Raw genomic sequence first — 5766 nt, 5'->3', positions numbered from 1 at the left:
GTAGCACCGCACAGCTCATAACGAAAAACTTTTAATCTGGCCGATAGATACATATATAAAATAATACATAAATGTATTTAACAGCGATTAAAAATAAGATAAAACAATATTTTATATGTTACATCACATGATTTATATATCATTTGATCTATATATTATATTAAAATATAAGTAGAAATAAAAGTATTTTTCAAATATGTACTAATCGTGTGTCTGATGAAAAAAATGTGCCTTAGAATATTTAGTGAAAAACTCATTAATAAACAAAATAAATATGTATATATTATAAATAAAATATATACAATAGAGCATGTGTGCACGTGCATGTGTATACAAATATATATATATATATATATATATATATATATATATATATATATATATATACTACACTACTGTATATATATATAATGTGCCAATATAAGAAATCATATAAATAGGGAATATGAAATAATAATAATAAAAAGAAAACTACTTGGGTAATGACTAGTTTACTAATATAAATTGATAATAACATGTAGTGATATGATATGTGAATAATACAAAAGGGGGGAAAATAAGAATTATATTTATATTAAAAAGTTCAAGTCAAATTCAGCATTGAGACCTGAGGGGTATAATGTTTTAAAATTAAAAATATATTCTGCCTCTTGTCTAAGGAGTAGGGTCTCTATATTACCTCCTCTTGGCTAGATTACGAGTTATGCGTTATGAGTGAAAAAGTCTCATAACACTGCTTTTTCACTACCGCTGGTATTACGAGTTTTGCAGGTATATCTGTACCGCACACTTTTTTGGCCATAACGCAATGTAACTACCGCAGCTTTCAAAAAGTCCTTTTTCAATGGGACTTCCATAGGGCCGGTGTTACGAGTTTGCCTGTCCGGCCAAAAAGTGAGCGGTACAGCCTATAACTACAAGATCCGTACCGTAAACTGAAAGTCAGTAGTTATGAGTTTTACTTTACAAAGCTGTAACATAATACTCATAACTAAAGTGTTAAAAAGTACACTAACACCCATAACCTACCTATTAACCCCTAAACCGAGGTCCTCCTGCATCGCAAACAGTAAAATAAAATTATTAACCCCTAATCTGCCGCTCCCAACATCGCTGCCACTATAATAAACATATTAACCCCTAAACTGCCGTACTCCCGCATCTCAAACACTAGTTAAATATTATGAACCCCTAATCTGCTGTCCCTAACATCGCAGCAACCTACATTGCTGTTATTAACCCCTAATCTGCTGCCCCCAAAATCATCGCCACTATACTAAAGTTATTAACCCCTAAACCTAACCCTAAGTCTAACCCTAACACCGAAATAGAAAATATGCCTAGGCACCAACTTTACGAAGGCAGGTAAATATAAGTGAAGTGGAATTAAAAACAGTTTAATACATACAGTGCAAATACAATATAATAAATTACAATATAAACCAATATTTCATGAATCCATGATGGTTTTCACAATAAATGAAGAGAATGATTTAAAATCAATAGAGTATAAAAATATTAATGGTATAAAAACATTAATGGTATAAAAACAATAATAAACCTTCTTATAAAAATGTCAAGACTGGAAATAGTAATGGTGTGTCCTATGGATATTGGGGTCTGACCAGGATCCTAACTGTCATGAACTCCAATGAGTGCAGATAGTGCGGGCCAAAAATTAATACGTGAAATATGTGAAAAATCCGTGAGTAAAGTCTCAAAAAATTGTGTTTGTATGTCAAACAAATCAAAAAAATCCAAAATTGGAAAAATATATGAAAAATATATAAAAAAATGTATAAAAAATGTCTAATCAAATGTGAGTAACTGTGTCCTAGCAAACAACCCAGTGTAGACCAAAGATTGTGATAAGTAAAATAATAAAGTTCAATATTAAAGTCCAATAGTGAAAGTCCTGTTGTAATCCTATTCCCCTTGATAGATGTGAGTATCTCCAGAACACAATGTTGATTGTAGAAAATATCGCAAAATAAGTGAAGAAATGTGCCTAGTAATGGGCTAGTTTACAAATATGGTCCCTCCTAAAAAAAACAAAAATAGAGATAGTGTAGATTGTACAAAAATATATAACAAATAGAATAAGGCTTACCAGTGTCTACGCGTTTCGGCCCGTATCAGGCCTTTCTCAAGAGTATTTTCGTTTTTTTAGGAGGGACCATATTTGTAAACTAGCCCATTACTAGGCACATTTCTTCACTTATTTTGCGATATTTTCTACAATCAACATTGTGTTCTGGAGATACTCACATCTATCAAGGGGAATAGGATTAAAACAGGACTTTCACTATTGGACTTTAATATTGAACTTTATTATTTTACTTATCACAATCTTTGGTCTACACTGGGTTGTTTGCTAGGACACAGTTACTCACATTTGATTAGACATTTTTTCATACATATTTATATATTTTTTATATATTTTTTAATTTTTCCAATTTTGGATTTTTTGATTCGTTTGACATACAAACACAATTTTTTGAGACTTTACTCACAGATTTTTCACATATTTCACATATTAATTTTTGGCCCGCACTATCTGCACTCCTTGGAGTTCATGACAGTTAGGATCCTGGTCAGACCCCAATATCTATAGGACACACCATTACTATTTCCAGTCTTGATATTTTTATAAGAAGGTTTATTATTGTTTTTATACCATTAATGTTTTTATAAAATTAATATTTTTATACTCTATTGATTTTAAATCATTCTCTTCATTTATTGTGAAAACCATCATGGATCCATGAAATATTGGTTTATATTGTAATTTATTGTATTGTATTTGCACTGTATGTATTAAATTGATTTTAATTCCACTTCACTTATATTTACCTGCCTTCGTATAGTTGGCGCCTAGGCATATTTTCTATTTCCATTTTTCACTTGGGTGCTTGCTAGGTGCACCTTCCCTAGGCTATAGGTACACAGTAGGCGCTTATACCCTTCTCCCCTAACCCTAACACCCACTTACTTTAACATAATTAAAATAAATCTAAATAAAAATTACAATTAATACCTAAATAATTCCTATTTAAAACTAAATACTTACCTATAAAATAAAACCTAAGCTAGCTACAACATAACTAATAGTTACATTGTATCTATCTTAGGTTTTATTTCTATTTCACAGCTAAGTTTGTATTTATTTTAACTAGGTAGACTAGTTAGTAAATAGTTATTAACTATTTACTAACTACCTAGTTAAAATAAATACAAATTTACCTGTAAAATAAAACCTAACCTGTCTTACACTAACACCTAACATTACACTACAATTAAATAAATTACATTAATTAAATACAATTAACTAAATTACAAAAAATAAAAAACACTAAATTATACAAAATAAAAAAGAAATGATCAAATATTTAAACTAATTACACCTAATCTAATAGCCCTATAAAAATAAAACAAAAACAACAAAATAAAAAAACACTTGCCTAAACTAAACTGCCAATAGCCCCTAAAGGGGCCTTATGTGGGGCATTGCCCCAAAGAAATCAGCTCTTTTACCTGTAAAAAAAATACAAACAACCCCCCAACAGTAAACCCCACCACCCACACAACCAAACCCCTCAAATAAAATCCTATCTAAAAAAAAAATAAGCTCCTGATTGCCCTGAAAAGGGCATTTGGATGGGCATTGCCCTTAAAAGGGCATTTAGCTCTTTTTCCTTGCCCAAAACCCTAAGCTAAAAATAAAACCCACCCAATAAACCCTTAAAAAACCTTTTAAGGGCTATTTTCAGTTTAGTTTAGGCTAGGTTTTGTTTTGTTTTTTGGGGGGGGGCTTTTTTATTTTGATAGGGCTATTAGATTATGTGTAATTAGTTTAAATATTTGATCATTTCTTTTTTATTTTGTGTAATTTAGTGTTTATTTTTTTTGTAATTTAGTTAATTGTATTTAATTAATGTAATTGATTTAATTTTAGTGTAATGTTAGGTGTCAGTGTAAGACAGGTTAGGTTTTATTTTGCAGGTAAATTTGTATTTATTTTAACTATGTAGATAGTTAGTAATTAGTCTACCTAGTTAAAATAAATACAAATTTAGCTGTGAAATAAAAATAAAACCTAAGATAGCTACAATGTAACTATTAGTTATATTGTAGCTAGCTTAGGGTTTATTTTATAGGTAAGTATTTAGTTTTAAATAGGAATTATTTAGGTATTAATTGTAATTTTTATTTAGATTTATTTTAATTATGTTAAAGTTAGTGGTGTTAAGGTTAGGGTTACATTAGGGTTAGACTTATGGTAAGTTTTAGGGGTTAATAACTTTAGTATCGTGGTGGCGACATTGGAGGCGGCAGATTAAGGGTTAATAAGTATAATGTAGGTGGCGGCAACATTGGGGGTGGCAGATTAGGCGTTAATAAGTGTAGGTAGGTGGCGGTGGCAGATTAGGGGTTAATAAGTGTAATGTAGGTGGCGGCAACGTCAGGGGCGGCAGATTAGGGGTTAATATGTGTAATGTAGGGGTGTTTAGACTCGGGTTTATGTTAGGGTGTTAGGTGTAAACATAACTTTTCTTTCCCCATAGGAATCAATGAGGCTGCGTTACGGAGCTTTACGCTTTACGCAGGTGTTAGGCTTTTTTTTAGCCGGCTCTCCCCATTGATGTCTATGGTGAAATTGTGCATGAGCACGTAAAACCAGCTCAAAGCAGCGCTGGTATTTGGGTGCGGTATGGAGCTCAATGCTGCCATATTGCCTGCTAACACCGGGTTTTTGCAAACCTGTAATAGCAGCGCTATAGGGAGGTGAGCACTGAAAATAACTTGCAAGTTAGTACCGAGCCACTCATAACGCAAAACTCGTAATCTAGCCATTTATTATTTAAAAATACTTTTTTTACACCCCAAAATTTCAGATGCTTTGTGTCTCCATTATGGACTTCCATAAAATGTTTATATAGTGCAGTTTCTAAAGAATTTTTCTCTGTAAGTAAAAGATGCTCACGTATCCTATCTCTGAGCATACTGCTCGTTTGTCCAAAATATTGTAGGTTACATGTACATTGTATGCAATAAATAATATTTTTTCACCACATCTTATTAATTCCTTCATTTTGATTGATTTTTGTGTGTTCTGAGATTTTACTTCCTTGATTTTAGTACCATGTTTGCAGGCTTTACATGTATGACAAGGGTAAAATCCTACTAGTTTTGTCCCCAAAAGGTCTACATCTGAGATTTTCTTTTTGTTTTTGTATTCACTAGGGACAAATAGTTTTTTTATTTTTTTTGCCCTTTTAAATAGAATATCAGGATTATTCTTAACTTTGTTGCCCAAGATCTGATCGTCTTTAATATAGTGCCAGTGTCACTTAAGAATCTTTTTAATTTCAAAGTGCTGAGTGCTGTAATTGGTGAAAAATGGTATAAATAAAGAATCATCTCTGTTTGATAGTATTTTGGTTTGTTTTTGTTTGGGCATGAGTAATGTAGCTCTATCTATGTGTTTAAATTCTTTTTTAGCATTGTGTATAGTTTGAATGTTGTATCCTTTCTCTTTAAATCTTTCACTTATTATTTCTGATTGTGTTTCATACTCATCAATATTGGAACAGTTCTTTTTAATACGAAGAAATTGGTCTTTGGGATATTTGACTTCCATTTTTCGAGGTGACAACTCTCGTTGTGTATATAGTTATTGGCATCAGTTAGTTTGAAATAAGTACTAGTGTTAATCTGACTATTAAGAATTTCGATCTGTATATCTAGAAAATTAATTTTATTACA

Source organism: Bombina bombina, chromosome 3, assembly GCF_027579735.1.
Source record: "Bombina bombina isolate aBomBom1 chromosome 3, aBomBom1.pri, whole genome shotgun sequence".
In the NCBI taxonomy this organism is placed as follows: Eukaryota; Metazoa; Chordata; class Amphibia; order Anura; family Bombinatoridae; genus Bombina; species Bombina bombina.
Note: the sequence above shows the minus strand (reverse complement) of the source record.